The sequence below is a fragment of the Trachurus japonicus genome, chromosome 17 (assembly GCF_045865225.1).
Source record: "Trachurus japonicus isolate A0001 chromosome 17, Traja_1.0".
Taxonomy (NCBI): Eukaryota; Metazoa; Chordata; class Actinopteri; order Carangiformes; family Carangidae; genus Trachurus; species Trachurus japonicus.
The window spans coordinates 16,120,071-16,134,786 of record NC_140923.1 but is presented as its reverse complement, the minus strand read 5'-3'; the positions used below and the strand labels follow the sequence as shown (position 1 = coordinate 16,134,786).

Here is a 14,716-nt window from a genome sequence, read left to right as displayed (position 1 = left end):
ATTGGTAACCGTCCCGAACAACAACGCCCCTTAGCCGTGGTATAATGACGGCCTGTCGTGATATATTGCTTAAGTATATTGTCTAGGTTCAGAGAATCATTTGGCATACCAGACAAAAGAGAGACAATAAACCTCCACCAACACTCTTCCCTCCAGTCTGTGTTTGGGTTACAGCAGAATATTCAAGTGGGTAACAATACATTTGACTTCTGATGATTTATCATTTGCAGTAAAATAAATGCACACATGTTGTGTTGATCGCACACTGATATCAATCACTAATCATTTGTTTCTTCTTTCACAGAAATTCCATTTTGTATAGAGTGGTGAAGGTAAAAGGTAACCTGAATAGAAAATCTGCAATAAATTAACAAGTAAAAACAACAAAACTATTCAGCAGGAGAGGCGTGTCATATCAGTATCAATATAAAAAATATAAAATGTTCTTTATCTGTTGGTTGTTCTAGTTACTACACATCCTAGTAACCTGCTTTATATTCATGTGATTCTCTGATGACATTATTTCTGTATATCCCATAAAAATTGTATAACATGAGACAAGTGACTTTTCATGAATCATTAAAAATAGAGGTATGGGGTTTATAAAGTTGGTTAAATACATCAAAAGATCATGTGCAAAAAAAATTAAGTTTATATTGTTGTTTAAGTCATTACTGACCGTGTTTCTATTATATGATTTACCTCTTTATCATGTCAGTTCTTTAGTGAAATAGAAATAGAGGTCTAAGCTATGGGGTTTTTATACTGTAGTTTTTTGAAAATTAATCATCTCAGCTGGAAACAAAAAGATCACTCAAGACAATGAAATGTTCTCCAGCATCAACAGCTATTATAATCATTTATATTGTGTTTTATTGTGAATTTAACTATTCCAATAAAATCTTCCTGTGTTTGTTATGACACAGGATCAAACAAGTTGTTGTCATGTTTCCACTAATATGGGGCAATATGGTTCCCCAGTAATTTTTTCCTTGTTCCTCATTTCTCATTTTCTTATTTCTACATGTTCATCTCTAGGGGGAGTCGTTTCTCAATGTATCCTGGTACAATCAGCTCTGACACTTAGAGGACCAGAGAGAAGGCAACAAGTACAATATACAGTACATGTGGGTAGGGAGAAAATAATTACAAATGAAACCACCCTAACAGTGGCGTGCACAGGGGGGGCGGTTGCCCCCCCTCGTGGCCCAATTGTTGAAAAACGCGTGCTAAAGTGCCCCCTGGGAGCCAAAACGCGCGTTAAAGTGCCCTCTTGGAAGCCAAAACACGTGCTAAAGTGCCCTCATGGCACGGGGACCAAAACGCGCGTTAAAGTGCCCTCTAGGAGCCAAAACGTGTGCTAAAGTGCCCTCTAGGAGCCAAAACACGTGCTAGGTGCCCTCTTGGGGGCCAAAACGTGTGCTAAAGTGCCCTCTTGGGAGCCAAAACACGCGTTAAAACAGGCCAAATCGACATTTTTTAGTCTTAAGGTATTGATATTATAAAACAGGCCAAATCCATATTAAAAAAGGCCAAACTTTTTTCGCCGCCGACCTGTGGTCGCCGGCCAAACGCACCATGTCGCTATGGTCTCACTCTTGTCATTTTCTGAAACTTGGCAGCCCTTAAAGTGCCCTCTAGGAGCCACATCTAGGAGCCAAAACGTGTGCTAAAGTGGCCTCTTGGAAGCCAAAACGCGTGCTAAAGTGCTCTCTAGGAGCCAAAATGTGTGCTAAAGTGTCCTCTTGGGGGCCAAAACACGTGTTAAAACAGGCCAAATCAACATTTTTTTAGTCTTAAGGTATCTGTATTAAAACAGGCCAAATCGTCGTTAAAAAAGGCCAAATTTTTTTCGCCACCGACCTGTGGTCGCCGGCCAAGCGCACCATGTCACTACGGTCTCACTCTTGTCATTTTCTGAAACTTGGCAGCCCTGGAAGTGCCCTCTAGGAGCCACATCTAGGAGCCAAAACATGTGCTAAAGTGGCCTCTTGGGAGCCAAAACATGTGTTAAAGTGCCCTCTTCAGTGGCGAGGACGCGCTATTATGTGCCCTTTTTTTTCCTTTTCGCCCCTGCCCTTCAAAAAGTCTGTGCACGCCACTGCACCCTAAAGAGGCTGAAGGATGCAGCTGTTTCCTTTATAGCAGTTTTATTAGCTCCCAAACATAACTCCATCTCTCTGTCTAGGAGAGATTTTTTAAGTGTGTTTTCCTGTATGTTTATGACATTCATCTAAGTTTCAGCAAGGAAAACAAATCTGTTACAAATTTAAATTAGCAATGAAAAAATATATATCAGTCAGCTTAAACTGTTATTTCTTTCAAACAAAATACAAAGTGGAGAATCACTAAGCCTCCAATGCTGATTTACTAATATATTAAAGGTAATTCAACAATTGTGGAAATGCTTCCAGCGACACAACTGCACACATTTGTTGTATTGTATTCCTTCTATTCACTTAAGTTCCGTGCATTAAGTTCTTTAAATTAATTTAACTCAATGAAGCTATTAAACAAATACGAGGAACATAGCAGCAGCCTTCCCATCAATCATCTCTGAAAACACTGTTTAGAAAGCATTCATGATAGAAATTTGTCATATCTTAATAATTGCTGGGAAGTCTTAACTTCCCCTGTCAATAGTGTGAACCACAGTGAACCTTATCACACTCGGTGCCGTCGGTGTCAGCTGAGTCACATTAGTTCCCACACTGGTGAAAAGTGTCACCTTCAACTTTATGTTCTTCTTCTTGCCAAATGAAGAAGTGGCTCATAAATTGGAAAAATTATAGAAAAATGGGAATATTTTGTGCTCAGCATGCTGATTTCCTAAACGTGTTTTCTCCAGTCCAGTTCAGTTGGTTTTACAGTCAGAACTTTGAACTATCATTCATCTTCCATTCAGTTAAGTCATGTTTATGAGACAAGTGTTTCAAGATAAATCAGCTCTCACTGATAAACAATGTGTGTTGGCAAATACTGTTCTCTTCTATATTTTCTAAACAGTTGAGGAAGTTAAAGTCTGTATTGCCTATACACAGTTCCCACCTTGTAAGATTCCTGACTAGATCATTTGGACAACGGATATACGCCATCAACTAGCTCTGGTGCAGTTACATCTAATTGTGCGCTGACCCTGTAAAATGCAAATGCATCGTTGCCTATTTTGTTTTCAGACACATTTGTCTTTTTGTTTCCAATTATTCAGTCAGGTGTAATGATTACTGAGTCCCAGTTACCCAGGTGAAAAGAAGTAATGCTTGTGGACAGTATGCCACAATGCTTTAACACATTGATCTGTGTCAGTGGTGGCCATAGGTGACTGGGTGACATTTAAAAGATTAATATTGGACATTCTTATGCAGGAAATCCCCTCGGACACGTGTTTCTGTTAAAGTTTCCATGTTGAAAAATTTAAACAAACCCACAATTCTATTTATCAATATCCCCAATTTAGTTTAATACACGGTTTGCAAAGGTTAATTGTGGTTTAATTTTCACAGTAACATGTAACACTGATCAATAAGGTTTTGAGAGATTATACATTTTATCTATTAAGAATTAATCACATTGTCACAATGATCTTATGAGAATAGGTAAAAAAAAGGGGGAAAAAAAGAGAGAGAAGAGTCCAACATTATGGGCAACCATGCATGTTGTTTGACAAAGAACTATATGCAATTCTCTTCAACCAAAATGCTGGCTGACACTTTTTAACGCTGAACTTCATTGGGACATAGTTTTACACAGCTGCTTACTGGTTATTTTTCTTGTCATATTAAGATTTTACATACAGTAACAAAATGTATATGAGATAGTTAAATGTGGTTAAAATAAGCTGCAGGATTATAAATGAGTTCAATATACTGATTTTAAGGTTTTCTGAAGGGAAATACTGTATCTGTGCATCTACTGATTCCTCTTTTCATGCGATGACTACAAGAGATATTTTACTTAAGTTCACTTTCTGCTCTGTGTCATGTTAACCTGCACTTTTACATGCACATTATTGTTCCTGGTATGACTTCATAAAGCAGGGCATAGTATTACCTTAGACACGGACAGAGCGTGGACTATATCCCCATGAGGAATAATACACTTTGATTATATACAGTACACATTCCCCGCAGGCGAACACTGACACATGACAAATCAAAGGTTCTAACAGCTTGTGCTGAACAATTTCCCCACCACCACCACCAAAGGATGAAAAATAAACAAATCCTCATCGGTTGGCCCAGCCAGGCCATTTGGTAGGTCTGTCTGTCGATGACTGGGTGGCCCAGGGCTGCTCGGTGTGAGGCCTGGGATGGAGCCACAACTGTTTCCTGTGAGCAGCCCAACCCCCAGAACCTCTCCACAACTGGCTTAGTGGGTGATAAAGAATCTGAAATCTGTCATTACAGGTGTCAGACCAATGTGTGTGAGAATCATGAAAGAAAGAGCGGCACGGTGGCACAGTGGTTAGCACTGTTGCCTCACAGCAAGAAGGTCCTGGGTTCGAATCCCAGGCCGCCCAGGGCCTTTCTGTGTGGAGTTTGCATGTTCTCCCCGTGTCTGCGTGGGTTTCCTCCGGGTGCTCCCGTTTCCCCCACCACTAACTGGCTAGGTTAATCCTCCAGTCAGTGCCCCTGACCAAAGGCACTGGCTCATAATCTGGAGTTGGTCCCCGGGCGCTGCACCGCGGCTGCCCACTGCTCCTCAGGGATGGGTTAAATGCAGAGAAAGAATTTCACTGTACTAGCTGTATATGTGACTAATAAAGTACCTTTAAAAAGGAAATGTGAATATTTGCTTAGCAAGTCGATTTATGGTGTGCACCTTTAAATATTCTGCTTGCACTCCTAAAATTTTAAGTTATAGGGGCCGGTGTGCTTCTTGTGAAAAAAGGTTAGTCTAGAGTCTTTTTTAATATACAGTCTATGGTCTAGATCCCTGATATTATAATACTACTACAATTTGGTAGTATGTTATAAGGCTAGTATAGTTTTTCAGCTGTTTTTTACCCTATGAAATATCCTAATTAATGAGAAAAAAAAACTATATTCAAATACAAATGATTTTTGCAATCTGGATTTAATTTACTTCCTCTAATGTTTAAATTAGATCAACAAGTAGGTGACTTTATCCCATCTCTCTATTATTATTAGTTTAGTTTATTATTACGGGACCATGTACAATACCATTAATCAAGAGCAGAGAAGAGATGGTCGTACCAGATTTAGCCACTAGGGCTAATTTCCATCTGTAGTCCCAACATAAAACTCACAATACAATCACAATAAAATACAATTTACAGAAAAATACAGATCACAGTAAAATGTTGCATGCTGTGTGATTTCTGTTGGGAATTTTATTTTTTTCTAATATTGAAGGGACACTGCCCACACTTATCTTTGCGGGCTTTTTCTCATTTTCTACTTTTCACTCAGTTGGACTTCTTACTGTTCACTAGCGGTTGCTAGTCGTGGTTTAAAATGAATGTTGATTTTTCCTGTATTTCCTTGAATGCTAGGGGCTTAAGAGATATCACTAAGAGAAAATCTATTTTTTTATTTTGTAAGGGCGAGAAAGCAAACTTTATTTTATTACAAGAAACGCACTCAAAACCGGATGATGAAAAATTCTGGAGTAATCAATGGGGAGATAAAATCATTTTTGACCATGGCTCCACAAAATCAGCTGGGCTGGCCATTCTTTTCTGTAACTCTCCTGGTAAATTGGTGGCCTCTAAATCTAGTAATAATGGTCACTGGCTAATCTGTGTTTTGAACATTGATGAACAGTATAATATTCTCGCTAATATCTATGGCTTTAACAACCCAGCTCAAAATAAATTGTTACTTACAGAGCTTTCTGATAATATTAAAAATCTAAAACTCACCTACCCACATGCAAATGTAATTGTGGGAGGAGATTACAACATGGTTTTTGATGAACATCTGGATAGATACCCTTCTAAATGTCAACACAGCTCTCAGAACCCTGCCTTATCTCATTTCTGTGGCAAGTAGACCCCTGGCGCCTTGTACACCCCAACAGTAAACAATACTCCTGGTTCAAACCTAATAATACATTAAAATCCAGAATCGACTTTTGGTTAATTTCTGCTTCAATGATGCATTCTGTCTCAGACTGCTGTATGTCAGCAGCTCCTTTATCTGATCACTCGGTTATTAAGTTGAGTTTTAAACCCCCTGGTGGCTGCTGCAGAAACAAGGGCTACTGGAAATTCAACTCATCCTTATTAAATTGTCAAGCATATTGTGATGGTATAAAATCTCTAATTGCTGAAATGATGGCTGATGACACTATAATATCCTATGTTTCAAAGTGGGAGTTTTTAAAATTCAAAATTCGAGAATTTTCCATTACTTTTGGGAAATCATTTCACAAAAATAACAAACTAGCAGAACTTAATTTAATTAAAGAAATAAACATTCATTGTAATAAGGCATCGCCAACTGACAATGATAAACATAAATTACTAACTCTGCAAACAAAGCTTGATGAGATTTATCTCAAAAAAGCAGAAGGGGCCTACATAAGATCCAGAGCTAAATGGATCGAAGATGGTGAAAGAAGTACAGCTTATTTTTGTCGTTTAGAAAAAAGAAGGCAAGAGAGAAATTCAATTAAAACCTTATTGATTCAAAACCAACTACAGATCCAACCTTGATTTCAAAGGAATTTATTTCCTTTTACAGTAAGTTATACTCGTCTGCCTTCTCTGCAGTTGATTCAGACTCTTTTTTCAACCATATTAAAGCAGATATCATCGGCACGGCCGTTTCGGCTAATGCTGTGTTCAAGGCAGGCTTTTGAAACCGTAAGTTACAGCTTCAAGTCACAACTACGACTTGGTAGCGTTCCAGGTAACCCGTAGCTCGTGTTTTTACCGTCCTGTTGTCTGTGAAAGTTCCCTATAACGGCCACTCGTAACTTCCGACCCGTGAACTCGTACCAGATCGAACTGGTATGACTTCACAGGAAGGAAAAACACAAAGTACGAGTTTCCTTGAACGCACCATGAGTTAGCAGCCCCCGCCCTTGTCAGGCATCAATTGGTCCTCGTGCTACGTCACCACATTCACGCGCATCCCTTGGCTGCACACACAGCCCTTCATGCCGTTCTCTCCCCTCATTGGATAACACTTGTATCCCACAAGGAAAATTTTCTCCTTGGGTTACAGCAGAGCAGAGTGACGGAGAGACTCGTGTTTAGGCTGAAATACTTCATGTAAGTGATTGCTGACGGAAAATAGGACTATTTAGGACTTATATTAACAAAAACATTCCACTGATATCTGCTTTAAGGATCTGATCCCCTGTATTGATGATGATTTTGCAGAGTTATGTGAAGCTGATATTACTATTTTTGAGCTGGATAAAGCTGTAGACAACCTGTCTTTAAATAAATCTCCCGGCTGTGATGGCCTTACATCTAATTTCTACCGACACTTTTGGGATCTGTTAAAAAATCCTTTTATTCTCATGTTAAAGGAAGCTACTGATAATTTGTCTTTTCCTCCCACTATGAAACAGGGTGTAATTACTTTAATCCCCAAACCCGGTAAAGACTCCAAAATATTGGATAATCTTAGACCCATCACATTAGTGAACACTGATTATAAAATTGTAACCCTTGCTTATGCCAATAGATTAAAGAGTAAATTAGATACAATTATAAGCGACTCCCAATCAGGATTTATGAAAGATAGATCCATTCACAACAACATCCATTTGGTGATCGATCTCCTGGATTATAAACATTTAATAGATGATGATGGCTTTATTTTATTCCTTGATTTTTATAAAGCCTTCGACTCTATCGAACACCCCTTTATTTTTCATTGTTTAAAACTTTTAGGCTTTGGGAACAAATTTCGAACTACCATAGAGTCTCTTTATGATAATGCAAATAGCTCCATTTCATTACCGGGAGGTACATCACCAACATTTGCTATCAAACGTGGGGTCAAACAAGGCTGCCCTATCTCTCCATTCCTCTTTATAATTGCCACAGAAATGCTCTCTATTTTTATTAAAAATTCAGATATTGCTCCTTTAAATGTTGTGGGGCTACCTGTTGTCATTAGCCAACTGGCAGACGACACGACCATCTTTATGAAACACCTAACTGAGACCCCCAAGATAATACAAGCAATTAATAGCCTATGTTTTCCAATGCCTCTGGGCTTAAACTTAAAGTCCCTGAAAAGTGACACTGGATTCGTTTTCTGAGTTAATCACATCCCAGACATATGTCCTATTAACCATCCTGCCAATTTTGGATGCTAGAAAAATTCGTTTAGTAGGTGAAACTAGAAAAAACATTTCCAAGAATGGAAATGGTGTGAATGCTGAAAGCAATGCTGAATGAGCTGAAGAAATTGTTGAAACAATGCTAAATGAGCTGAAGAAAGAAAGAAAGAAAGAAAGAAAGAAAGAAAGAAAGAAAGAAAGAAAGAAAGAAAGAAAGAAACAAGAGAGAAAAAAGAGAAGGACAGAAGGAAAGAAAGAAAATCGGAAGGGTAGATGGAGAAAGAAAGAAAGAAAGAAAGAAAGAACAAAAGGACAGAAAGAAAGAAAAAGACACAGAGAGAAGGGTAGATAGAGAAAGAAAAAGGTAAGAAAAACAGAATAATAGAAGATAAAGAGAATAGAGAATGAATGAAAGAGACAGAGGGGTAGTAAGAAAGAAGTAAAGAAATTGGGGTGGATAAATGAAAGAGAGAGATATACAGAGAGCGGTAGAAAGAAAGAAAGAAAGAAAGAAAGAAAGAAAGAAAGAAAGAAAGAAAGAAATGGGGTAGAAACAAAGAAAGAGAAAAGGAGTAGAAAGAAAGAAAGAAAGAAAGAAAAAGATTGGAACAAGAGAGAAAAAAGAAAAGGACAGAAGGAAAGAAAGAAAATGGGAAGGGTAGATGGAGAAAGAAAGAAAGAAAGAAAGAAAGAAAGAAAGAAAGAACAGAAAGAAAGAAAAAGACACAGAGAGAAGGGTAGATAGAGAAAGACAAAGGAAAGAAAAACAGAAAGATAGAAGATAAAGAGAATAGAGAATGAATGAAAGAGACAGAGGGGTAGTAAGAAAGAAGGAAAGAAATTGGGGTGGATAAATGAAAGAGAGAGATATACGGAGAGCGGTAGAAAGAAAGAAAGAAATGGGATAGAAACAAAGAAAGAGAAAAGGAGTAGAAAGACACAAAGAAGTAAAAAGAAATGGGGTAGAAGAAAGAAAGAAAGAAAGAAAGAAAGAAAGAAGAAAAAGAGAGAGGGGGATGATAGATAGAACGAAGTAGATGGATGGATGGATGGATAGAGAGGGAAATATAGAAATAAGTTATGTAAAATACAAATGAAGGAGTAAAAGAAGGAAAGAAAAAGAGAAAAAAGAGACAAAGGGTTTGAAAAAAGAGATAGATAGATAGATAGATAGATAGATAGATAGATAGATAGATAGATAGATAGATAGATAGATAGATAGATAGATAGATAGATAGATAGATAGATAGATAGATAGATTTCTTAATAGGACTAGTTGTTATAGATCCCAAAGTAAATTAATCAGCACAGCAGTTGAGGTCCTCTTGGGTGGGGTGGACTTAGGCACTGATCGTGCGGTGCCACCAGCTCGACACATCATCAGTTGTGTGCCCCAGCTTCATCAGGTGTTTCGGCCACTTAACACAATACACCCTCTGCTGGGGTTGGCCCACCACAGGCTGATCAGACCTGGGTGAGTGTCAAGCGGTGGCACCGCACGGTCACTTGGCAGCCCATGTTGCGTCCCTGCGTTTCAGCCACAGCCAGTGACTGCTCCGCTCTGCTGCAGCGGCAAGTTCTTTGATTGCCTTCCGTTGGGCCTGTCCTCTGATCCCCACCTCCTTCAGGAGCCTTGTGGTGGACCTTGCTACAAAGCCTCTGCAGCCGACCTCCACTGGCCACACCTTCACGTTCCAGCCTCGCCCCTCTGCTTCAGCTGCTAAGTTGGCATACCGCAGCCTCTTCCGTTCAAATGCCTCATCGATGGCATCCTCCCACGGGACAGTCAGCTCAACGATGAAAACATGCCGGCAGGATTTGGACCAGAGGACCAGGTCTGGTCGCAGATTGGTTGCTGCAATTTCGGGTGGAAAGGTGAGCCTCTGGTTGAGGTCCACCCGCATTTCCCAATCCCGGGCTGCGCTCAATGGGCCAGATTCCGGGGGAGATGACTTGGTCCGCCGTTTCTCCCCTTCCCGGACAAACATTTTCTGTGGGACGGTAGACTGGGCGTTTAGAGGAATGGCATTGGTGGATACCCTCTTGTTCTCAAGTTCGGCAGCCAAACACTTTAAGACCTGGTTGTGGCGCCAGGTGTATCTTCCTTGGGTCAGGCTGGCTTTGCAACCCACCAAGATGTGTTTGAGGGTTGCTGAGGCTGCACATTGGTGACAGGCTGGGTCCTCTCCATACCAAAGATGAAGGTTGGTTGGAGAAGGCAGGACATCATATGTGGCTCTTATGATGAAACTCAACCTGTTAGACTCCATGCTCCACAACTCGTTCCAGGTGATTTTCCTCCTCTCCACACCCTCCCACTTCATCCAGCGGCCTTGCTGAGCTTGGGAGACTGCTTTGGCACACCTAGCTGCTTCCTCCTGATGGCGCACCTCCTCCACTACCATGTGCCGCCGTTCGGTTGGAGTAGCCTTTTGCCATGTGGGTGTTGTTGCTTCCAAACCAAGCCCCCCTCTGCCATGTTGGACGTGCCCCACTATATCCCGGTGTCTGAGGGCGGTCTTTGCAACTGCGACTGCTGCAGATGGCTTCCATTTCCTCCCCGTTGCTAGGGTTGGAGCAGCACCTCTGACGAAAGGATCTCGGGATTCTGTGAGGGTCATCTCCAGCCTTGTTTTGGCACATTTGTACTCCTCCACCATGCTTGAGATTGGTAGGGAGAGGGCTCCGTTGCCATACAGGCCAATGCTACTAAGGCATTTTGGCAGTCCAAGCCACTTCCTCACCTGTGCATTCACCAGTCTCTCTAGTCGATTGGCGTGGGATAAGGTGACCTCATAGATGGAGATTGGCCACATAAGACGGGGCAGCAGTCCAAACTGAAAGCACCACAGCTTTAATTTCCCCGGGAGAGCAGTGTTGTTAATCTGCTTGAGGCCCGTGATGGTATCCTGCCTGAGTTGTTCCACCTGCTTCGAGTCTTTAAGTTCTGCACTATACCAGCGGCCAAGGCTTTTGATTGGCTTCTCCAGAACTGTTGGTATTGGCTCGCCGTTGACGTGGAACCTCTCATTTGCAAGTTGGCCTTTGACAATGGAGATACTGCGAGATTTGCTGGGTTTTATCTCCATTCGTGCCCATTTGATGTTTCCTTGGAGTTTATCCAGCAGTCGCTTGGTGCATGCGCTTGTTGTTGTAATTGTCGTCATGTCGTCCATGTACGCCCTGATTGGAGGAAGGCGCAACCCGCTCTTCAAACGCTCCCCTCCAACCACCCATCGCGATGCGCGAATGATGAGCTCCATTGCCATGGTAAACGCCAGTGGGGAGATGGTGCAGCCCGCCATTATGCCTGTCTCCAGGTGCTGCCAGGCAGTTGTACTAGCCTGTCCTGTGACACAGAACTGGAGGTCCTGGAAGTAGGCTTTGACCAGCCTGGTGATGTCCTCTGGGACTTGGAAGAAGTTGAACGCGGTCCACAAAAACTCATGAGGCACCGACCCGAAGGCATTGGCAAGATCTAAAAAAACCACATGCAGGTCTTTCTTCTCCTTCTTGGCCGTCTGTACTTGGTGCCAGATGACATTTGCGTGTTCCAGACATCCTGAGAAACCACTTATCCCTGCCTTCTGCACTGAGGTGTCAACAAAGTTGTTCTTCTGCAGGAATGCTGAGAGCCTCTGGGCCACAACACTGAAGAAAATCTTTCCTTCCACATTCAGAAGACTGATCTGGCGGAATTGGTCGATGGTTGAGGAGTTCTTCTCTTTAGGGATCAGGATCCCTCCTGCCCTTCGCCATGCCTTTGGTATGCTTCCTTTCTCCCATGCCACTTTCATCAGCTTCCAGAGGTACTTCAAGACACCCGGCGTGTTCTTATAGAGCCTATATGGAATGCCGTTGGGCCCAGGGGCTGAGGCTGTTCTTGCCCGCTTCACTGTGCTCTCAACTTCACTCCATGTAGGGGGCCTTGTTTCCATCTGGTGCTCAGGTGGCTGGATTGGTGGCATGTCATCCGGAATGCTGACTGGCACATGCCTCTCTTTGTCCGAGTAGGTCTTCCTCAGGTGCTCCTCTAGTTCCCTTATGGGTGCTTTGAGGGTCCCAGTTTTCTCCTTGACAAAGAGGTCTTTAGCGAACTTGTAGGGATCTCTGTAGAAGGCAGTCCTCGTTCGTTCCTTCTTCTTATGTTGCTTTCTCAAGCATTCTGCACGGCGCAGTGTTGCCAGGCGCTGCTTGATGTCACCCTGCAGTGCTTCAAGTCCTTTTCTTTCCCCTTCTGTTGCCTTCTTCCACTGTTTCCTCAGGCACCTTCTTTCCTTCACCAGTCTCTCGATCTCCTGCTGCCTCCTGGACTTCAGATGGGCTGATGACTCCTTCTGTGTCCTCTGGTTCTGCCTTTTCACCCCAAACCTCTCTGCTCCATAGCTGTAGATCACATCTCCGATCCTGTCCAGCTTTCTTCCCACGCACCCCTTCAGACCTTCTAAGAGATGGACAAGGTCTGTGTCTGTGGATTCCCACTCCTGTTTCTGGCAGGATTTAGGCCACAGTATCTGAGGCTTACGTCCATCCATCTTCCTCTCTACTGCAGTCTGTGGCTGAGTGGGCTCTGGACCGAGGTCCGTTGGTGGATCGGTGCTTGGTTGGGCTTCGTCTGGGGTTCTGATACCCTGTGAACTGTGGTGAGTATCCTGCCACTGGGCTTCACTCGACTGATTTGCCCTACCTCTAAGGAAGTAGTGGTCAATGCGAGGCCCCTCGCTTCGCTCTCTCAAGCACTTTTTCCTACCCTGATGGATCTTTAGCCCCTTTTCTGATGTTATCTTTTTCCAGCCACAGATGCAGCTTTGTAACTTATGTCCTGCCAGTGCTGTTGCTCCTTCAACTTCCATGCTGATCATTTCATTCGTTGTCGTTTCCATTGCAAGGTCCGTAGCCGTGTGGTCCGCCGATGAGTCTTCTTCCACCCCTGCTCTCGCAGACTCAAGGGGTATTTTTCCTTTAGAACTTTTCGTAGCAAATAGTTGGGTGGATCCAAATCACTGTAAGGTGAAAGGCTCCTGCCAGCATGGGTAGCTAGCCCATGCCAGCCCCGTTGGGGTCTATTTCCCTCCTGTCAGCAGTCTCTCCAGGCTGTCACCAGGTCTTTCCCAGGTTGTCATCTGCCCTTTCGCAGCGGTCACTGGTTTTGACACCAGACATCAGACTTCTTAATAGGACTAGTTGTTATAGATCCCAAAGTAAATTAATCAGCACAGCAGTTGAGGTCCTCTTGGGTGGGGTGGACTTAGGCACTGATCGTGCGGTGCCACCAGCTCGACACATCATCAGTTGTGTGCCCCAGCTTCATCAGGTGTTTCGGCCATAGATAGATAGATAGATAGATAGATAGATAGATAGATAGATAGATAGATAGATAGATAGATAGATAGATAGATAGATAGATTTGACACATGTTAAAAGCTGCATCCTATATCCCAGGCTCCACCTGTAATTGTACTACTATTAATAGAGGTGGAAAGACTAAACATCTGAACTGAAATTCATGAGAAAAAAATAAATTGTTGGAGATGTTTACATCAAAAGTATAAAGTAATTGAGAGGCTGATGAATTTGAGCTGAAAACCTGTGTGTGTGTGTCTGGGTGTGTGTGTCTGACGGTCTCTCTGTCTGCGTGTAAATGTGCAGAAAGTAAAACTGTTGATAAGCGCCACAAAACTCCTCTCTCCCTAATGATCTGATTGATTACACCTGTGTGGCAGCCTGCCCTCAGAAGTTACCATGGCGACTCAACTAACTGCTTACATTTTACTGTGTGGAACAGTGTTGTGTTTGTGTGTTTGTGTGTTTGTGTATGCGTGCATGTGTGACTGTGTGTGAGTGTCTGTGTGTGTCTGTCTGTGTGAGTGTGATGCCTGTGTTTGTGCGTGGACATCCTCTGTCAGTCTGGTTTATCATGTGTCTGTGTGGGGCTGTGTTTAAAAACATCTTAACGAGCGGCCAGGCTGCACCTGACCTGTTCTATTTATAGACTTTGATAACGAGCTGGCCACTACAGCTGGACCAACTGCACACAGAGCAGAGCAGAGCAGAGAGATTTGAGCTCAGAGCAGCTTCCCAAATCAGCCCAGTAAAAGAGAACCGTAACTCTTATCAGAATGTGGCCATGACTACTGGGAGAGGAGACCTTCCTGAGCACATTGATGTGCATTAAATGTTTGTAGGGCAAAAACTTTTCTCAGAATCGCAGGGTAGAAAAGGGGGTCATTTCTGTTTTTCTAAAAAAATCAGCTCCTACTTTTATATTGAAGTGGATGAGCCACTGGAGCAGGTCTAGCTGCACAATTAGGCTCACGGAGACAATTCTGTAAGTCTGTCTGCTTTTTTGAGCACATCAGATGAGAGACGACAAGTGTGGCTACAAACCGGTGAGGAAATCATGTGTCTAGAGTTTAATTTGTGGCCGTGCTGGCAATTTATCCAGAAAAAA

The 14,716-nt window shown here is 42.4% G+C and overlaps 2 protein-coding genes and 1 long non-coding RNA gene across 3 annotated transcripts in view; 2 read left to right on the top strand and 1 right to left on the bottom strand.

The window, feature by feature from the left end:
• LOC146970381 (uncharacterized) overlaps positions 1-14,716 on the top strand; it is a 57,784-nt gene that overhangs the window by 19,573 nt on the left and 23,495 nt on the right. The gene's annotated exons all lie outside the window — the stretch shown is intronic.
• LOC146970383 (uncharacterized) overlaps positions 1-14,716 on the top strand; it is a 58,001-nt gene that overhangs the window by 25,897 nt on the left and 17,388 nt on the right. The gene's annotated exons all lie outside the window — the stretch shown is intronic.
• The window catches only part of ralyla (RALY RNA binding protein like a), a 110,305-nt gene continuing 107,620 nt past the window's right edge, over positions 12,032-14,716 (bottom strand). Inside the window, exon 9 of the mRNA XM_085806087.1 lies at positions 12,032-12,055. The gene's annotated coding sequence lies outside the window, so the exon portion shown is untranslated. The remainder of the gene's footprint in view (positions 12,056-14,716) is intronic.